Source organism: Lotus japonicus, chromosome 2 (assembly GCF_012489685.1).
Source record: "Lotus japonicus ecotype B-129 chromosome 2, LjGifu_v1.2".
NCBI lineage: Eukaryota > Viridiplantae > Streptophyta > Magnoliopsida > Fabales > Fabaceae > Lotus > Lotus japonicus.
Genome location: NC_080042.1, coordinates 54,308,316 through 54,331,008, shown reverse-complemented (window position 1 = coordinate 54,331,008; position 22,693 = coordinate 54,308,316). Strand labels below are relative to the sequence as shown.

At 41.5% G+C, this 22,693-nt stretch overlaps 1 non-coding gene across 1 annotated transcript; it reads left to right on the top strand.

The window, feature by feature from the left end:
• The first annotated feature begins 1,484 nt into the window (after positions 1–1,484).
• LOC130741573 (small nucleolar RNA R71) lies at positions 1,485–1,591 on the top strand. The gene has a single exon (XR_009020464.1). It is a non-coding gene; the product is annotated as a small nucleolar RNA R71 (small nucleolar RNA).
• The last annotated feature ends 21,102 nt before the right edge of the window (positions 1,592–22,693 follow it).

Here is a 22,693-nt window from a genome sequence, read left to right as displayed (position 1 = left end):
TTTACACCGGAAAACTTCCTCATCTGCTCGGTGTTTCAAAGAGTCAAAGATATTGAAGAGGACCTCCTCTTCACCCACTTTCAATGTTAGAGTTCCCTTAGCCACCTTAATCTCAGCCTCACCAGTGGCTAAGAATGGTCTCCCAATATGAGAGGGACTTTAGAGTCCTCTTCCATGTCTAAAATGACAAAGTCTACTGGGAAGACAAACTTATCCACCTTAACCACAACATCTTCAATGATCCCGTAAGAGGTTTTTAAGGACCTATCCGCCATTTGCAAAGAAAGCATAGTTGGGGTAACCTCTCCTAAGTTCAACCTTTTAAACATACTAAGCGGCATCAAGTTGATACTCGCTCCTAAATCACACAAGGCTTCTACCACAGTTAACCCCTCTATCTCTACCGGAATAGTAAAGCTCCCGGGATCTCTCCTCTTTTTGGGCATCTTTCTTTGCAAAATGGCACTACACTCTTCGGTCATCAAGATAGTTTCATCGACCTCACTCAACTTCCTTCTCTTACTGAGGATATCTTTCATGAACTTAGCATAGATTGGCATTTGCTCCAAGGCTTCAGAAAAAGGGATATTAATATGGAGTTTCTTAAAAACCTCCAAGAACTTAGAAAATTGTTTATCCAAATTTTTCTTCACCAAAGCCTTGGGAAATGGAATCTTGCGGAGCTCAGGGATGTGAGTGTTTACAACCCTAGTCCTAGTGGGCTCTCTAGCTCTTTCCTCCACAACACCCTCATCTCTTTCTACCTCAGATTCCTCATTTTTCTCACCCTCAACTTTTTTCTCTGGCTCTTGTAACACCCTTCCACTCCTAGTAGAAACAACAGCAGTATTTTCTTGCTCGGTTAAAGTTAAAGTTTCAGAAGAGAACTTACCTTGGTGATTTTCGGACATTTGTTTCGCTAGCTGTCCCAATTGACTCTCCAAGCTTTTTATAGCCATCTCATGGCTCTTGTAATTGCTCGCTGTATGATCAATAAATCCTTCAATTAGCTCTTCAAGACTCTTCTTGCCAACCGTCTTCACAACAATTTGCGGCTGGTCAAGAGGACCTTGTTCTGAGGTTGGAGTTTTTCCCCCTTGAGTCAATGTTCTGACCTTGCTAACATCATCATTGACAGTACACTGATTCTATCATGAGATTCACCACAAAATTTGCACTCCAAACAAGTTACTCTTGCTCCATTTGACTTGGTCTCCTTTATATGCTTTCGGATTTCCGCTACTTCCTCGGAGAGTTGCTTGTTGGAGGCTATGAGCTTGTCATAAGTTTCCACTTCAAAAGAACTTCTTCGGATTTGGCGTTCATTCTCGGAGTTCATAGCTCTCATCGCCATTTTCTCTATCAAATTATACCCCGCTTGTGGGGAAAGAGCATCGAACTCCCCACTTGAAGTCGCATCCAAGCCAAACCGTGATGAATATAGTAACCCATCATAGAACTTCGCCACACATTCCGCTTGGGTGAGATTGTGTTGAGGACATTTCCTCAAAATCTTCTTAAAGTGCTCCCAAGCCTCATAAAGATTTTCATCTGTGGATTGTGCGAAAGTCATGATGTCATTCTTCAATTTCCTCAAGAGGGACCTTGGGAAGAACCTCGTTGTGAATTTTTCTGCAAGGTCTTCCCAAGTAGTGAGACTCCCTTGAGGTTGTGAGTTCAGCCAATCCTCTGCTGCGTCCTTCAAAGAGAAGGGAAATAGGCTCAATCGGATTGCTTCCGAAGGAACGTTCATCACCCGATATGTGTTGCAATTACGGATGAACCTTTCTTTCCATATGAGCATGAGGATCTTCCGAGGAACCTCCACCATATTGGCTTTGGCTCACCATGTTGATGAATGCCGGTCTCAACTCAAAGTTCCCAACTCCTTCGTGGATGACAATACTTCCGGGATAGTCAAAGCTCATGGACCCCGAAGTTAGTTCCCGAAGAGTTCGGTTGGCATTCTCAACTTCTTGTTCTCGCAAACGGAGGGTGATACCCTCTTGGATCCTTGCCTCAATGTGGGCTTGCATCTCCTCCTCTGTCATGCGGCCACCCATGGTGGTGCCTCTCTTGAAAGCAACCTACGTATGACACTCAACAGAGAAAGATTAGTAGCACCAATTCTAGACAAGTTAAAGACTTAAAACAAAACCACCAACTTTAAACTTAAACCAAAAATCGCAAAACAATTCCCCGGCAACGGCGCCAAAAACTTGTTGGTTATTCTGCAAGTGCACAGAATCTACCCGGTTTTAAATTATCGAACCTCAGGGAATTAGATTGCAAATCCAGTTTAAGAGTCAAGTTCAAGGTTGAAAAGCAAGTAAAATTCAGTTTTAAAGGTTGTTTGTTTCTTAAGTTTGTAAAAAGACAAGTGCTCAAGTAATAAAGCGATTGAAAAACAGAGATGAAATTGCCTTGGGTTCTTGCTCAACAAATTCAGTTTTAGCAAACCTTCCTATTCAATTAATCCTGAGTCTCTCCTTGATGTTCTAGCCTAGATAGTCGTCTATCGATGCCTCGTAAAGAAAACCCTTTCTAATCAAAAGATAGATTCAATTCCTTGATAACCTAAACATTTGTTAGAAGTACTAAGCATGCAATCCAGGCCAACAAACCCCAACCCTTCCTCTATTCCTAGCAGCAAGTATAGAAGAGGTAATCTCACAACAAGTCCCAATTCTATAACAAACTATCGTTATGATTATAGAAAAGTAGAAAGCTAGCATGCATACAAGCTTGAAAGATAAAGCATAGGAGTGAGATTCAAGGGTTTACTCAGAACATCATGAATAGAAAATGGTGAAAAGCTAAAACATTCAAAGTCTTACAAAGAACCCAAAGCAAAAGGGGTTTTTAGCCAAACATGGCTATGAAATCCATGCTAGAAAATAAAGATAAAACCTGGAACATAAGGCCTAGGGAAAGCTCCCAAAGCTCCAGAACTCAAGCTCTCTCTTCTAACTTATGAAAAAAATGATAAAATGACAAAAGGTCCCCAAAAGAAATGTCTAAAAACCAATTTATAGGCAAAACAGTCGAGTTTGGGCGCTCAGGCGCCAATTCAGGGCGCCTGAGCGCCAATTGCATGCAACAACATGCTCTCTGGACCCTAATTGGCGCCTAGGGCGCCAATTCCCAGCGCCTGGGCGCCAATTCCCTGATCCTCTGAAAAAAAATGCACTAGCGCCTAGGCGCCAATTCCCAGCGCCTAGGCGCCCAAGCTCGCTTGGAAAAGACTTTTTGGCTTCTGTAACTCCTCTTTTGAGCCCCTTCAAGTCCTCCTTCAATTCCATGCTTCTTGGCCTTCATTCTCCTTCAGTTTCTGATCTGCAACTTAACCAACAAGACAAGGAAAGTTTCACAAGCTCAAAGAGCTTATTAGCACAAGAGGTACCTCAATTAACACAATAAAACCATGCAAGTCCTGAACTTTCTCAAAATGCAAGAAAAACCCCCTATAAAACTACAAAACTACCTAAACGAAGTAAAGACTCAAAGAAAGATAAAAATGCATGAGAATGCATGAAACACTACATGAGACTTAACAAAAAGACTCAAAACAAACTAAGAAATGACCCTAAAAACACTACTAAACTAGGGTCATCAGATGACAAAGAAAAGAAGCACCATTGAGCATATATGGGTATGTTATTGTTATAAATCGCCGGTGAATGCAAAATTGTCAAATATATCAAGCTTGATTAAGCCCACAAGACAAAGTGATGAAGTCAAGGAAAAAAATCATACGTGTAAAACAAAGGAAAAACAAAGTAAATCATGAGAACAATTCCAGAATGAAAAAAATAACAATTAATCTTGGATTTTATTTGATAAATAAAGTAAATCATGAGAACAATCCTCTCATGTAGATTGAGAAAAACAAAACCACGAAAGATACCAAGACAAAACAACAACTGATTAAATTTTGGAATGAATAACAACTAACTAAATATTTCCATACACCACCTTAACTTCAATAATTCTATTTGCTATTCTTTCAAACCTAAAACAAACTATGTCACCGCCTCTAATTTCCATTAATTTGCAGAACACTCACGAGATCAACAATAATGATATACCCTTGATCCATATCCGTGAAATTGTTATTTTCAGCGTCTATAGGTCTAATGACACCATAATCCTGTAAAAAAAGTTATTGAAAGGGAATGAGGAGAATAGCATATTAGGGTTAGTAAAACATGAATTTTGAAGGAATGAGATTAGATTACAATAACACACACCAAAGACATGAAAATTTGATTTCACATGAGAAAAAGTACATACCTTGTATAATCATGAAGAACCACAAAATGAGATCTTGAAGCCATGTAAAAAGGCTCAAAAAATACAAAATGCAGGAGATGATTGAAGAAGCAGTGTAGGTCAAGGAGAAATCCAAATAATGGAGAGATGAATAAAGAATAAGAGTCTCATATAGGCTTTTAAATAGAGAGGAGTGTATGTTAAGGAGAAGGGTGTACATTAAGAGGAAAGGAGGAATGATTGCCATGTAGGATTTTTAATGAAATTAGCCAATCATGAGATGCCACGTATGCGATGATTGGACCTAGAAAAACCCCTGAATGTATATATTATGGATTAACTTTTTTATAAAATAATTTTTAATTACAAGGCTTTGGAAGTATAACATTCGTAAAATGTTGGTATTTTTAATAAAATTAAATGTTTCAATCTCAAAATAAAATCATTAATTTCATAAAAGAATCTAAACAACCACACATTGCCCGTGTCTTACACTTTATTTGGTTGTGAGAAGAGATTGAGAGAAGAGATAGAGATAGAGAAGAGATTGTTGAAGCACCCTTGTTTGGTTGCAAAATAGGGGAGGAGAGATGCTGAATTAATGTGGGCCCTACCCCATTTTTTGGTTCCCCCAATTTGGAGAGAAAAGGAACAGTAAAAGGGGCTGGGTTTTTTTACTTTTTTTTTTTCTTCTGCTTCTTGGCTTTTAGTAGCGGTTTTAAACCGCCACTTTCTTACGTTTTTTTCAAACTGCGTTTTTTACTTTTTTTTTTTCCTACTTTTGGGCTTTTAGTGGCGGTTTTAAACCGCCACTTTCTTACAATTTTTCAAAAAATATTATTTTAATCAAAAGTTAATTTTTCTCTCTCTTCCACCTCATTATCTCTCTCTCTCTCCTTTTCCTAGTAATGTTTTAATAAGGCTCACATTTTTGTTTGTCCTCGAGGGGAGGTTCAGTTTATTGTGACATTCGCCTAACTCATGAGAGGGTTGTTTTCATGGATCTTTATCTTTAATCAATAACATTTGTTTTGTTTAAAAAAAAATATTTATAGTATAAATATTTCTTAATGAATATAATTTTTTACTCTAGTGGTAATTAATTACCCCATTAATTTTTGGTCAAGTCATCTTTTTTTTTTTAGAAAAGAGAATATATTGATATAAGAGAGGTCTTGGAGACAAAGCTCTTCCAAGCATAAAATAGGTGCAAGAAGTAGTAAAACAGGACAAACAACTACATCTACAGTAAAGAAAAAGGAGAAAAGAAACGAACTACACTAGCTAGAAAAACAAAGATGACAGTAACACAAACAAAAGAAAACGCCACATGTAGAAGAACATCAAGATAGGAAACCAACTCCACACCTCGTTGTAGCATCAGCTCTCCAAAGGAAAAGGTACAAACCATGCTCAAAGCTGGCCAACACATGGGCCGTAGAAGCTCAAACAGCAAAAAAACTTCCCCAGGTCAGCGCAGATGTAACACCCCGATTTCCAGGTGTCACTTTAGTAACTCACAAATAAACTTTATGCGGAAAACATATATATATATTTTTTTTTATAAGGCGATAGAAAAATAAAGAAATAACCCTGCAACTAAACTAACCGATGTACATCAAATATAAACATGTACAGCCACAGTTGCACCCCCACGTCACGCGCACTCGCAGTGACTCCAAAGTAGTGTGCCCGTAGGCAAATATGTACAGATCCAGAAGTGTGAGTAAAAGTCATAAATACATTCCTCCAAGAGTAAGTCAGCCTCAAAATGGCCTAAGTACAGACCCCTATGTCCGACTGACTCACTGTGATCCCTCAGTAAGAGAACCACACAAAAAGTCATGCGTCGGGAACCTACCCTGTCCCAAAAGCAAAACGAATCAGAGCTCTACACAAAATATGACGCTGCCTAACCTACCCTCCCAGTACCGCTCAAAGCTCCTCCTCCTCCTCCTCGTCGCTCGGCGAGTAGCTGTCGACGTCGGTGTCGGAGTTAGAGTCCACCGTGATCATCTCGGTATCCAAATCCACGACCTCCTTCCTAACTGTCCTGCGAACAACCCTAGTCGAGCCCATCTCAACATCTACCTCCTCAGTAAGGACATCCTCCCCCACCACACGAACCAGGGGTTCCACACGGTAGCCGCGCGGTGGAGTAAACGGAAGACGGCGAGAGGCAGATGGAACAACAGGCTCCCTCTTCGGCTCCACGAGCCTCGAGGACGACGCAACGTCGGTAGGATCGACAGCAGTAGCAGGAAGTGGCGCGACAGGTGCATCAACATCAGCCTCGATCTCGGATGGGTCCTCCTCATCGGATGAAGATGAAGGTGGTGCAGGTGGTCCTCGACCAGTGCCTGGTCCACAGCGAACTGAAGGCGGCAAGTTGACGCTCAGCTCCATGCGTCGTAGAACTCCCCTCGTCAGACGTCCACGCTCGTCAGTACGGTCCTCCATGACCCTTCCCCGGTACGTCGCCCGATGATCCACAGCATCGATCACCCAAGCGGTGGGGGCATGTCTGTCCACCAACTCAAACCTGATCCCCCCCGAGGGAGAGACCATCGAAAACCAGTCCGCCATCGACATCTGCCAGTAGGCCGACCGCCCAAACACAAACATGAAACCAAAGCCAAGGCGCTAGGGTCAACTCACGGAATAAAGTAATTTATACATACAACATGTGATTGGAGTATAGATATATAGGTTTATATATGTCTATAAATAATCCTAGCATGTTATCGGCTCTAACAATGCTTCGATAATTCAAATAGCATACAATTCCAGTCAGGGTGAATGTATGCGTGAAATGCAATTCAATATGATCCGGATAATTCAATTTGGGATGGGCACCACGAGTCTGCCCGACACAGGCCTAGTGTCGAAAACTCTGCTCGGGTGTCGCTTACAAACCCATGCATAGTCGGATCAGCCCCAACCACCCTAGGTCGTGCCACTCTGCCGCTATGCCGAAGATACATCCATGTGTTCTTTGATGAAGGCCGTCCCAACCTTCGTGAAGCCGTCCCAACTTCACCGAGGCCCAATCTTTCGATCGTACAAACCTCGAATGTATGCATGATGCAATATGGTTAGCCAAACATCGAATCGTCCTCCCAACGCAAGTGTTTAGCTTTAATTCTCAAATTCAAAACCCAAGAGTTAATGCCGACCCTACGACATAACTCCAACAACAAGAGTACCCAAGTACTCGGTGACTTTCACTCATCACCGTGGCTCACCCCCGTGATATCCACCAATTCTCCAGAACCCAAGACAAAGTCGACTTTTCCCCGTTCTTCGCAATCATTTTCCCATTGAGATTCCCTATGGTTTATTTGTTAATGAAAACGTTTCGAATTTAATTAGTCAAGTTATGAGTTTAATTCTCGAAGTCTAAGTTTCCTAAGGTCTCTAGTTTTCAAGATTCGATTTTCTTTCTAAGTTTGCCAAAAGTCCATCAAACGTAAATCCCGGGGAAAGTCTAAGTATACCAACGAATGGCTAAGTCCCAAACCCCACGTTTGAACTTGCCTAGGGTTGTTCATCCTACCCGAAGAATCAAAAGGAATCAATTCAGTGATTCTTCGCTCCGAAATCGCGTCAATACGCACAATTCAAAACAACATCAATATCATAAGTTATGAAAACGACATAACAATAAATCATCATCATAACCAATATCAAAATCATACATAAGTCAAATTTATCGACGCCTATCATGCAATCTTAGCTAATAGGTAAGTTGCCCTAACCTCGAGTTGTTCCAGCCTCGCGGTCTAGGTTCTCCACACACAGTTGCTTAGTAGATCCCAAAGTTCCTTCAACTGAACCTCGGAGAAAACAAGCAGAAATCCATACAAAATCGATTAGCTCGATCACACACAACTAATTAACGATAGACAAAGCATTTAAAGCTTCAGAGTAAAACAACCGAACACGAGAGGACGAGTTATCGAAAAACGAAACCCCCCCCCCCTAAACATGCTCACGGCCCTAAGAGAAAAAGGGTTCCGGCGCTTTTTCTTCGATCTAAATTAATTCCTAGGTAGTTTTAGGGTAAAACTAAGGTAAAGAAACTGTCGGAAAAATTTTAGAACAACCGGGTCAAAATACGACTACTCAGGGGCGTTTTGGTCCAAAATAAAAGCTCAAAAACTCAAAGTTAAAACTTCGGAAAACAAATTTGATAGGAACGTCCAAAACGAAATTTGTAGCAACTAATCCTAAAGGCACTAAGTCGGATTGGGACTTTTCGACATTAAAGTTTCAATATGTGCGCAAAAAGGGTTTTTACACAGTTTTTCAGATCTTTGACAACTCGATCGAAATCGGTGAATAACGGTGAGTGTTCTAGGTTGTTGGGCAAGCATAGAAGATATCCCAACAGAAAAATCAGGAAAATCGGACAGTTTTACAAAAAGCTCGAAACTTTGAGCACAGAAATAGCTAAAGAAACGCGACGAAAAGAATGATCAGAGGTAAGAATCAAGCTAGTTACCTCGATGCCGTGAATTAGAGACAAACAGCTCGAAGATCGGTCAAGAATCGGCGAAGTTCTTCCTTCCTCCTTTCTCTCCTCAACTCGCGGCCTCAAAATGGGAATGGGTGGGATATTTTGATTTTTTTTACTATTTATAGGAGAGTGAAATCGCGGGAAAATGAAAATTTCGCGATTCCGATTTTTGCAGCACGTTCATCGGTGAATTCTAAGCGAGATTTTGGCGACAGAATTCCAGAACTCAAAAGAGGTTTCATGAATTTGGGAAAAACGATTCAAAAGCGGTATAAGTTAATTTGCCCCGAAAAACTACTTTTTGCTGTGAAGGTCAGATGACAAAACTTCGTTCTGAAGAAAGATTGGAAACGTCGAAAGAAATCTAGCAACGCGGATGGAAACTTCGTTAAAAGCTCCGAATAGAAAAAGTCTTCATTCAGTGATTGAATTTAGGGTTTTTGATGCAAAGAAATTAGCGTCGTCGGACTTCCGAGAAGTGAATCCTATCGTGCGTACTGTCCAGGGTTCCGAAATGAAACACTGGTCGAAGGAAAAATAAAGAGAACTTCTTATTTTTCCAAGGATTTGAAATTTCGCTTAAACATTGCTTTAAGAGCGGAATTAGCCTATTCTGGACACTCTTGCCATAAGGCAGGTGTGCAGACGACTCGCACTAACTCCTAAAACAACTATGGTACTATCCTCAAGCAATTCCTGAACTTTCTTCTTCATTGAACTTTCCCAAACTGTAAACTCCTGTCACGCTTACACTGATTCTACGCGTGAGTCGGAAATTAAACTTTAAATCCAGTTCTACAAATCTGGGTCTTACAATACTCCCCTCCAAAAAGAAAGTTTCGTCCTCGAAACTCAGGGTTCCGTAAAAAGTCCGGGATACAGTTCCTTGATCTTGTCTTCTAATTCCCATGTAGCGTCTCCCGTATCGTTGTTCCATATCACTTTCACTAATGCAATCTGCTTCCCTCTCAGCTGTTTCACTCTTCTGTCCCCAATGCTAACCGGCGGTGCCTCAAAAGTCAAATCATCCTTCAGTTCAACGTTGTCTGGCTCGATTACATGAGTCGGGTCTGAAATGTACTTCCTCAACTGCGACACATGAAATACATCGTGAATGTTGGAAAGAAACGGTGGTAGCGCAATTTGATACGCAACCGGCCCAACACGGCGAGTGATCTGGTAAGGTCCAATGAACTTTGGCGTGAGCTTCCTTGACTTAATAGCTCGGCCAACTCCAGTAGTTTGAGTAACTCGTAAAAACACATGGTCGCCCTCTTCAAACTCTAGGGTCCTGCGCCGCTGATCGGCATAACTCTTCTGTCTGCTCTGCGAAGCTCTCATCTTTTCTCTGATCTGCTTAACCTTCTCAGTCGTCTGTTGCAGAAGTTCTGGTGCAATCAACAAACTCTCTCCATCTTGATACCAACACAACGGTGTCCTACACTTTCAACCATACAAAGCTTCATACGGTGCCATCCCAATGCTCGCATGAAAACTATTGTTGTATGTGAATTCGATCAATGGCAGAAGATCATCCCAGCTTCCTCTGTTGTCTAACACACAAGCACGCAGTAGATCCTCTAACGACTGAATAGTTCTCTCTGTTTGCCCGTCAGTTTGCGGATGATACGCTGAACTCAATCTCAGCTTGGTTCCTAACGCGTCATGAAGAGCTCCCCAAAAGTGCGAAGTAAACTTCGGATCACGATCAGACACAATACTCGTCGGAACTCCGTGTAGTCTCACAATCTCGGCCACATAAATCTCAGCCAACTTTTCCACGTTGTAAGTAGTTCTCACTGGTAGAAAATGCGCTGACTTGGTCAAACGGTCCACGATTACCCAAATCGAATCGTGTCTCTTCTGTGTTCTTGGCAATGCCGCCACAAAATCCATGGAGATGCTATCCCATTTCCATTCTGGCACGTCTAAACTCTGTAACATACCGACAGGTCTCTGATGTTCTACCTTAGCCTTCTGACAAGTCAAACATGCAGCTACATACTCGGCCACTTGTTTCTTCATTCCCGGCCACCAGAAGTTCAGTTTCAAGTCTTGATACATCTTTGTCATTCCAGGATGAATGCTCCACTTGCTCTTGTGTCCTTCATCCATGATCAGCCTTCTCAATTCTGGGTTGTTGGGTACACAAACTCTGTCTTTGCATCGTAGGATGTTGTCAGTTCCTATCTTGAACTCCGGGTCTTTCCCTTGAATCACTAAGTTTCTCTTCTCTAGCAGAAACACATCTTGCAATTGTTGCTCTCTAATCTCTTCCATCAGTCCACTGGCGATTCTGATCATACCAAACTTTAACATTCCCTCAGACAGTGTCACACCCAAACTCATATCTCGAAATTGTTCTAGCAACTCTAGCTCTTTAACCATCATTGACGAGACATGCATCTTCCTACTCAAAGCATCAGCAACTACATTTGCCTTCCCAGGGTGATATTGCAGCGTAAACTCGTAGTCTTTGATAAACTCTATCCATCTTCGTTGTCTCATGTTCAGTTTCTTCTGATCGAACAAGTATTTAAGACTCTTGTGATCGCTAAATATCGTGAAAGTACAACCATAGAGGTAATGCCTCCAGATTTTGAGCGAAAACACAATAGCAGCTAACTCCAAATCGTGAGTCGGGTAGTTCTTCTCGTGAGTCTTCAACTGTCTCGAAGCATAAGCCACCACTTTCCGATGTTGCATCAGTACACATCCCAAGCCTTGATGTGAAGCATCACAGTAGACCTCATAAGGTTCCTCCGGTTGTGGCAAAATAAGCACAGGTGACGTCGTCAAACGTTCCTTCAAAGTCTGAAAACTTGATTCACACGCCTCAGTCCATGCAAAAGGTTGATCCTTCCTCGTAAGTTGAGTCAAAGGTCCAACAATCTTAGCAAATCCCTCAATGAAGCGTCTATAATATCCAGCTAAACCCACAAAACTTCTGATTTCTGTCACTGTCTTCGGTTGTTCCCAAGCCAAAACAGTCTCTACTTTCGCTGGATCCACAGCTATACCTTCCCTTGAGATAACATGGCCTAAGAAATTGACTTCCTCAAGCCAGAATTCACACTTGGAAGGGTTCGCGTACAGCTTTTTCCCTCGCAACACTTGTAAAACTTGGCGCAAATGTTCTTTAGCGTCCTTCGAATAGATCAGAATGTCGTCAATAAACACCACTACAAACCTATCCAAGAACTCATGAAAGATGCGGTTCATGTAGTCCATGAAAACAGCAGGTGCATTCGTCACTCCAAACGACATTACTAGGTACTCGTAGTGTCCGTAGCGAGTTCTGAAAGCAGTCTTCGGTATATCCTCAGTCTTCACTCTGATTTGATGATAGCCTGACTTCAAGTCTATCTTGGAGAATACAGCAACCCCTCGTAGTTGATCCATCAAATCATCTATCCTCGGTAACGGGTATCTGTTCTTGACCGTCGCCTTGTTGAGTTGTCGATAGTCCACACATAATCTAGACTTTCCGTATTTCTTCTTGACTAAAAGCACTGGTGCTCCCCACGGTGAGACACTTGGTCGAATGAATCCTTTTGCCGAAAGATCCTCTAACTGAGACTTCAACTCTACTAGCTCTGCAAGTGCCATACGGTAAGGTGCGATCGAAATCGGTCCGGTTCCGGGTACAATGTCGATCATCAACTCTACGTCGCGTACTGGCAGTAGTCCAGGTACGTCTCTAGGAAAAACATCAACGAAGTCTCGAACCACCAGGATACCATGAACATCTGAGTCCTTCCTCCCCTCCAAACTTAGCAATGAAGAGTACTTCTGAGTGCCCTCGCTCAACGATGCACTAATGTGGTTAGTAGAAAGGTACTCGAAAAGATCCGAGTCTGGGAACAACACTTTCTTTCGACTACAGTCCAAAAGACAATGGTAGTGGGATAACCAATCCATCCCTAGGATTACATCTAGGTTTTTAAGGGGTAAGCATACTAGATTGGCATGAAAAGTTCTATCTCTATATACTACTGAACAGTGCATGCATGCGGCATTAGCAAGTAGGGTCCTAGCAGGTGTAGTTACCATAAGATCAAAACTCAAAGCAGTAATAGGCAGATTCAGTCTTGATACACAATCCTTAGAGACAAAAGAATGAGTTGCACCAGAATCAAAGAGTACAGTTAGAAGGTTACCGTCAATTTCACATTCCCCTCTGATCAAGCCATCCACTCCTTCAGCATCTTCGCCATCCATTATATAAACTCTTCCCCTCGCAGCTGGGCGCTTTCCACTAACAGTATTCACAGACGGTTCAGCCTTAGGTGCCTTGCAGTCCACAGCCAGATGCCCGGGTCGATTGCAGTTGTAGCATCTTGGTGGTGTTGTGCAACTGCTTGCATAGTGCCCGACTGCTCCACACCTGAAACAAGTCACTTCACGGTTTGGGGTACGGTTTCCCGACCCTCCAGAAGCAGCAACAGCAGCCATCGGCTTGTAAGATCCTGGGGTAAACCCTCTCCCCGCAGGACGTTGATATGGTTTCTTTGCCTGAAATCTCCCCCTTCCTTGAAAACTCTGAGGTGTCGACCTCACTGGTCCTCCAACTCCTGCCCTGTTCAATCTCCTGTTCTTCATCAACTCTACCTCTGTAGCCTTCTCAACCAATGCCTGAAACCGCACGATCCCTAACGGTCTCACTGAGTCCTCAATATCAGCCCTCAATCCCCTCACAAAGCGCTTGCACATATAGGGTTCATCAACCTAATCACGGAAAAATTGGAAGTGTTTGGCCAAGGATTCCAACTTAGCAGCATACTCCAGAATAGTCATGCTCCCTTGACGAAGAGTCAGAAACTGCGCCTCATGCTCATCACGAGCGCTATCAGGAAAGTACTTCTCCAGAAAAGCAGCACGGAATGAATTCCAGTTCACCTCCACATGGTTTGCCTCCATAATCCCTCTGGCGCCTCTCCACCAGTACTCAGCATCACCCAACAGCAGAAAGGTTGCCATCCCCACCTTGGCTCCCTCAGCAGTCTGTAACACACCAAAGATCTTCTCTATCTCCTCGATCCAAAGATCCACTTTGTCCGGGTCAGTACCGCCCGAGAACTTAGGTGGATCCTGTCTCCTGAAGTCATTCAGCCCCTTGTTCTGATCCAGAGTCACCTCCCTCTGACGCTGGTGTTAATCACGCGCTTCCTCCGCAACACGCCTCTGAGCATTGTCATTCGCTGGATTAGTCATCGCCTGGGCCATAGTGGCCATCATCTCAGCTAGCTGATTCGTGTTCACCATCGTCTGTTACCCCATGAAAACGGTTAGTCCTAATCGTACGATAGCACCAGAAGACTATTCCATATGATCAAGTAACAATGCAATCAATTAGAACGAAAATCGCTCTGCAGACAATCAATTTTCACTCTTTGCAGAGTCACACAACCTAGCACAGAAGACCTATTCCCCAAAGACTCCCGAAAGACTCAACTAAGCTCTGATACCACAATGTAACACGCCGATTTCCAGGTGTCACTTTAGTAACTCACAAATAAACTTTACGCGGAAAACAGGTATTTTTTTTTCTTTTTTTTTTTATAAAGCGATAGAAAAATAAAGAAATAACCCAGCAACTAAACTAACCGATGTACATCAAATATAAACATGTACAGCCTCAGCTGCACCCCCACGTCACGCGCACTCGCAGTGACTCCAAAGTAGTGTGCCCGTAGGCAAATATGTACAGATCCAGAAGTGTGAGTAAAAGTCATAAATACATTCCTCCAAGAGTAAGTCAGCCTCAAAATGGCCTAAGTACAGACCCCTATGTCCGACTGACTCACTGTGATCCCTCAGTAAGAGAACCACACAAAAAGTCATGCGTCGGGAACTTACCCTGTCCCAAAAGCAAAACGAATCAGAGCTCTACACAAAATATAACGCTGCCTAACCTACCCTCCCAGTACCGCTCAAAGCTCCTCCTCCTCCTCCTCGTCGCTCGGCGAGTAGCTGTCGACGTCGGTGTCGGAGTCAGAGTCCACCGTGATCATCTCAATATCCAAATCCACGACCTCCTTCCTAACTATCCTGCGAACAACCCTAGTCGAGCCCATCGGATGGGTCCTCCTCATCGGATGAAGATGAAGGTGGTGCAGGTGGTCCTCGACCAGTGCCTGGTCCACAGCGAACTGAAGGCGGCAAGTTGAAGCTCAGCTCCATGCGTCGTAGAACTCCCCTCGTCAGACGTCCACGCTCGTCAGTACGGTCCTCCATGACCCTTCCCCGGTACGTCGCCCGATGATCCACAGCATCGATCACACAAGCGGTGGGGGCATGTCTGTCCACCAACTCAAACCTGATCCCCCCCGAGGGAGAGACCATCGAAAACCAGTCCGCCATCGACATCTGGCAGTAGGTCGACCGCCCAAACACAAACATGAAACCAAAGCCAAGGCGCTAGGGTCAACTCACGGAATAAAGTAATTTATACATACAACATGTGATTAGGTTATAGATATATAGGTTTATATATGTCTATAAATAATCCTAGCATGTTATCGGCTCTAACAATGCTTCGATAATTCAAATAGCATACAATTCCAGTCAGGGTGAATGTATGCGTGAAATGCAATTCAATATGATCCGGATAATTCAATTTGGGATGGGCACCACGAGTCTGCCCGACACAGGCCTAGTGTCGACAACTCTGCTCGGGTGTCGCTTACAAACCCATGCATAGTCGGATCAGCCCCAACCACCCTAGGTCGTGCCACTCTGCCCGCTATGCCGAAGATACATCCATGTGTTCTTCGATGAAGGTCGTCCCAACCTTCGTGAAGCCGTCCCAACTTCACCGAGGCCCAATCTTTCGATCGTACAAACCTCGAATGTATGCATGATGCAATATGGTTAGCCAAACATCGAATCGTCCTCCCAACGCAAGTGTTTAGCTTTAATTCTCAAATTCAAAACCCAACAGTTAATGCCGACCCTACGACATAACTCCAACAACAAGAGTACCCAAGTACTCGGTGACTTTCACTCGTCACTGTGGCTCACCCCCGTGATATCCACCAATTCTCCAGAACCCAAGACAAAGTCGACTTTTCCCCGTTTTTCGCAATCATTTCCCATTGAGATTCCCTATGGTTTATTTGTTAATGAAAACTTTTCAAATTTAATTAGTCAAGTTATGAGTTTAATTCTCGAAGTCTAAGTTTCCTAAGGTCTCTAGTTTTCAAGATTCGATTTTCTTTCTAAGTTTGCCAAAAGTCCATCAAACGTAAATCCCGGGGAAAGTCTAAGTATACCAAAGAATGGCTAAGTCCCAAACCCCACGTTTGAACTTGCCTAGGGTTGTTCATCCAACCCGAAGAATCAAAAGGAATCAATTCAGTGATTCTTCGCTCCGAAATCGCGTCAATACGCACAATTCAATACAACATCAATATCATAAGTTATGAAAACGACATAACAATAAATCATCATCATAACCAATATAAAAATCATACATAAGTCGAATTTATCGACGCCTATCATGCAATCTTAGCTAATAGGTAAGTTGCCCTAACCTCGAGTTGTTCCAGCCGCGCGGTCTAGGTTCTCCACGCACAGTTGCTCAGTAGATCCCAAAGTTCCTTCAACTGAACCTCGGAGAAAACAAGAAGAAATCCATACAAAATCGATTAGCTCGATCACACACAACTAATTAACGATAGACAAAGCATTTAAAGCTTCATAGTACAACAACCGAACACGAGAGGACGAGTTATCGAAAAACGAAACCCCCCCCCCTAAACATGCTCACGGCCCTAAGAGAAAAAGGGTTCCGGCGCTTTTTCTTTGATCTAAATTAATTCCTAGGTAGTTTTAGGGTAAAACTAAGGTAAAGAAACTGTCGGGAAAATTTTAGAACAACCGGGTCAAAATACGACTACTTAGGGGCGTTTTGGTCCAAAATAAAAGCTCAAAAACTCAAAGTTAAAACTTCGGAAAACAAATTTGATAGGAACGTCCACAACGACATTTGTAGCAACTAATCCTAAAGGCACTAAGTCAGATTGCGACTTTTCGACATTAAAGTTTCAATATGTGCGCAAAAAGGGTTTTTACACAGTTTTTCAGATCTTTGACAACTCGATCGAAATCGGCGAATAACGGCGAGTGTTCTAGGTTGTTGGGCAAGCATAGAAGAATCAGACAGTTTTACAAAAAGCTCGAAACTTTGAGCACAGAAATAGCTAAAGAAACGCGGCGAAAAGAATGATCAGAGGTAAGAATCAAGCTAGTTACCTCGATGCCGTGAATTAGAGACAAACAGCTCGAAGGTCGGTCAAGAATCGGCGAAGTTCTTCCTTCCTCCTTTCTCTCCTCAACTCGCGGCCTCAAAATGGGAATGAGTGAGATATTTTGATTTTTTTACTATTTATAGGAGAGTGAAATCGCGGGAAAATGAAAATTTCGCGATTCTGATTTTTGCAGCACGTTCATCGGTGAATTCTAAGCGTGATTCTGGCGACAGAATTCCAAAACTCAAAACAGGTTTCATGAATTTGGGAAAAACGATTCAAAAGCGGTATAAGTTAATTTGCCCCGAAAAACTACTTTTTGCTGTGAAGGTCAAATGACAAAACTTCGTTCTGAAGAAAGATTGGAAACGTCGAAAGAAATCTGGCAACGCGGATGGAAACTTCGTTAAAAGCTCTGAATAGAAAAAGTCTTCATTCAGTGATTGAATTTCGGGTTTTTGAAGCAAAGAAATTAGCGTCGTCGGACTTTCGAGAAGTGAATCCTATCGTGCGTACAGTCCAGGGTTCCGAAATGAAACACTGGTCGAAGGAAAAATAAAGAGAACTTCTTATTTTTCCAAGGATTTGAAATTTCGATTGCTTTAAGAGCGGAATTAGCCTATTCTGGACACTCTTGCCATAAGGCAGGTGTGCAGACGACTCGCACTAACTCCTAAAACAACTATGGTACTATCCTCAAGCAATTCCTGAACTTTCTTCTTCATTGAACTTTCCCAAACTGTAAACCCCTGTCACGCTTACACTGATTCTACGCGTGAGTCGGAAATTAAACTTTAAATCCAGTTTTGCAAATCCGGGTCTTACAGCAGAGAACACCAGAGAAACAGTATGCAATCAGATAGTAGCAGGTACAAAAGAAACTTGAACATAGTATTAGTAACAACTTTGATTGTAGTTCAGAATTTCCCCCAAATAGGAATTGCTCAATGGCAACCAATTTTGGCTAAATGGTCTGCCATACCATTAGCTTCCCGATAAATATGAGTAATGCCAATACAATCCACTTTGCTCATGAGCAAGTCAATCTGATTTAAGTCTTGGAAAAGCTTCTAGGGTCAGTTTTGACTCGAAGTCACCCACCCTACAGCTAGGGATGAGTCAGATTCAATGAACGCATTCATATAGCGAAACTGTTTGCAGAAAATTAGCGCTTTACGGATTGCCTTAACCTCCGCTTCATAAGCCCATAACACTCCAACTGATTCGGAAAACACACCCAAAATCTGCCTAGAGGAATTTCTCAGGACCCCCGCCTACACCACTCAATCATGGCTTGCCTAGAAAGGATCCAACCACGTTGAATTTAAGAACATTTTCCGGAGGGGGAAAGCAGATAGCAGACCGAGGATTTGACACATCAGACTTAAGCGATATAGCCTCAAAGCTTAGAAGGAAATTAGTCATTGCATAGGGGCAATCCTTTTGCCATGCTTTAATCCACCAGGCTATTCTTGAGATATGCAGGTCCCATATGTTCTCAGTGTTAAAACTCGCATTTTGGAAAATGAGATTATTTCTCTCTAACCAAATGCTCCAACATAGGGAATAAGGGATCAGTTCCCATAACACTAGATCTGAAACCCGTCTCAGGTAGTTCCATTCCAGTAATAAATCCTCGAGATTGCAGGGTATGCACCAGCTTAAACCTTCACGTGATGGAATTGAACCCCACAAGCTCCAAATCGGTTCACACTGAACAATGAGGTGGCTTGTAGACTCTACAGCAGTACCACAGATACTGCAAAGCCCATCATTTTCCACCAGCACCCTCTTTCTTTGTAAATTCACTTTGACGGCAATCTTATTCAAAGCGGCTTGCCGGAGAAAGATGACCACTTTTGGGGGAGCGATTTTTCGGATTTTCTTGGATATAATTAGAGGATCAGCGCCAAGGAGTTTGATTTCCACCAGGTTATAAATAGCCTTAACTGAGAAAACACTAATTTGATCACCTAACCAAAGTAGATCATCATCACCTTCACTAGGTAAAACAGAGTTTATGAACTTGAATAATTTTGTTTTCTCTTCCAATTCCCATCCGAAGCATTGCCTACGAAACTCCACTGACCAGCACCATTTATTGCCTATGAAACAACCAAGATCATGAAGCAGACAAGTTTGGGTGGAGGCTAAAGCGAAGAGACGAGGGAACATATGACAAAGCGGAATAGCCTCCACCCAAGGGTCTAGCCAGAATCGAATTTATCTTCCTGTTCCCAATTTGCAGAAGAGCGATTTTCTGAAAGACTTGGCCATGGTTGCATCTTCAAGGAGATTTTTTAGTATATCTTGCATCATAATAGAGCAATCAGCAAAACCATCCACCATCAAGTGTAATACCATCAGGTTTGAATCCCAGCTGTATTTGGAGCATATGATTTTTCTCCACAATGCATCTTTTTCCTTCTGAAACCGCCAGACCCATTTCAAAAGCAAGGCTCGACTTTTCCATGCGAGGAAGCCAAGGCCTAAGCCACTTAGCTGCTGCCCTTTGCAAACTTGTTCCAAAGCCACCGATGAAATTCGTTTTCTTCCCTGAGAACTTCCCCATAAGAAATAGCACATCAGCTTTTAACTTATCATATATATATATATAACATTTAATGCTTGCTCAATTCAATTTTACCTATATATAATATATAATAGATATATTCATAATGAAGACAATCTTACCAATATAATTATAATATGATAAACTATTATAAACTATTATATGATTATAATATTATTATAAAACTATAAAAATATTATATTTATAATACAATGGTTAAATATCATAAAAATATAAAATTTAAAGTATATTTAAAAATCTCAAAAGAAGTCATCGCTTATAAATAGGGGTTTATTGATTTTATTGATTAAAAGTGAGTCTTCTTGATTTTATCTACAAAACAAGTCGGGATATAATGACTTCTCAAACAATGGTGTTGAAGTTGTTGGTGTTGCTTTTTGCTATTGTGTGCACTGATCTTGTGGGAACTGCACAAGGGATAGAAAGAGCACAAGAGACTGTTAATGTAGAAGGCAAGGGAAACACACAAGTGATCAGAAATACACATGGGATAGCCTACGCACTAGGGGTAGATACGACACCAAATGGTAATGATCGTTGCTGCGTCTGCAGAAAATGGCGGTGGTGTCCCTGCCCGCCCGGTTGTTAAATTACAATGTCTAAAAACAATGTATTTCTTCCCCATTGCGTCAATTATGAAAATGGTTTTAAGGAGGCGTTATCCTAGATATAATAATTGACTTTTATTATGCCAAATGAAATAAGAACATAAAAGAGAATCATAGATAACACTGAATAATAACATTAACGTATATAATAAATCAGGATTCAAATCATATCCTACATTGCAACCTTTACAAATCATAATATTCCTAGTAGTTATGATCAGTGACATATCCATAACTTTTAGGTTGTGGGGGCACCATACATGATGAAAAGTTAAATAGTATTACATGTTTTAAAATAACTATCAACTTAAAAAAATTGTTTCAAAATATTTATCCACTTATAATTTTAATAGAGCATTAAATGATTTTTGGGCATTATTCTAACTCAAAAATATTAAATAAGAGAATTTTTAAAATGCCAACTAATTCTTTTTTGCATTTTACAATCTCAAAATAAAATATTTAAAATTTCACCCTTTTACAAGAAATTTTAAAAATCTATTGCAAAAAATTCTCATCTCACACCCCTTAATCTATTAAATTCTCTTCGTCCAATCTCTAAAATGTTAGTTCAAAAAATATTTCAAAAATAACAATAATTAAAATAAATTCTATTTCTCATTTTTCTTGATTTTCTTGAAATTTTAAATTGATTTATTCACATCTAACATTGTCTTTCATCTGATTTTCACTCATTCTCTCCTTCTATATCTCTTTTCTTTTCCTTATTATTTTTTTTTGACAACAAAAGGCAATTTTATTGAATGATAGAAAAACATGAGAACAACATTCTCATGCTATCTTTATGAGTTTAGTGGAGATGAAGCGTGAATCAAACTTTAACCATCAATGGAGAGGTCCTCACAGCTGCCACGAAACTAGCAATGAGGTTTATCTCCTCTTAACCGAAAACTTTAATCGAAAACTTAACAAACCTAGAAATTTATCTCTTCTTCTTCTTCTTCTTCTTCTCCTGCTTCTTCTCCTCCTGCTTCTTCCTTCTTCTTCTTCTTCTTCTTCTTCTCCTCCTCCTCCTCCTCCTCCTCCTCCTCCTCCTCCTCCTCCTCCTCCTCCTCTTCTTCTTCTTCTTCTTCTCCTCCTTCTTCTTCTTCTTCTCATTCTTCTTCTTCTCCTTCTTCTTCTTCTTCTTCTTCTCTCCGAAAACTTAACAAACCTAGAAATTTATCTCCTCTTCCCCTTCTTCTTTTGCAATACTTCTTCAAATTTAAAACATTTTAAATCATTGGATCATGTACAGTGATAAGTAAGTTTTAAACAAATCTAGAACAAACACATTTATTAGAACACTCTGAAGCTATAATCTAAGCACACTCTTAAAACAACACTAGATAAACATTAAAGTAGGAAAGAAGCGAAACAGAGTCCTCAATAGCTTCAATAATTTATTCTCTACCATCCCCCAACATAGCTTTGCCACAGCCGTCACCTGTTTCTGCTTGGAGCTGTTTTTTGAACCATCTTGAATATGGTGATGCAAGATTCATTCACCATAATTCCCCGAAATATTTAATTCATGCTTTCCTATTTCTCTTTGTTCCTCTACAATAGAACTTAACAACATCACGTAAACCAAAGTGAGAAATCATCTTTAAAAAGAATACAAACATATGCATATGCATCCAACCATCTAAACCAGCAATAAGATCTTCTATATGTGTGTGTCAAATATAATTTATCCAATCTACGAAAATTGATGGGGCTTCGTAGAGTACATGATACCAATGTACAAAGTACTTCAGCCCTCTCTAGAGCATTTCATCAAAAGTTTCTCGGCACCATCCAAATCTTGCTCGGTGGGATTGCGGATGTATAAAGAGTGGGCAAGGTTGATAAAGAAAGTGCACCTAGCATCATAAGATTTCTTCTGGAGATGTTTGGCTCTAGAGCTTTTGGGATTGCACAGGAGATTTTACAACTATGACCTCAACTTTTGTTGAGGAATGGTGTGACCACCATGTCACAAAACAAAGATAGGGTCCGAGAATGAAGCGAGCCACCGTCAAAGAGGGAAAGGGGAGAACCATGAGAATAAATGAGACGAAGAGAACGAGGGCTAAGGGTTTCGAATATGGGGATTGAACCTTTGCAAATGGGACCCAAAGCCAGCGTGATACGAACCACCATGGTTGAAGTCTCCTCTGTCTCATCTGAATCCCACTGTTGTAGCTTCGCCTCCGGAATGTTCACCAGCATCGAGCTCACCGTCACCGCCCTCTTCTTCTCCACCATAAAAATATCCTTGCTCTCCTCCGTGTCGTCTTCAACCGTCGACCGCTGCAACGGGAAGTTGGTTGTGGTTGTTGTAACACCCCGATTTCCAGGTGCCACTTTAGTAACTAAAAATAAACTTTACGCGGAAAACATGTAATTTTTTTTTCGATTGATTCCTTTTAATTAAAGCGATAGGAAATAAAGACATAACCCAACA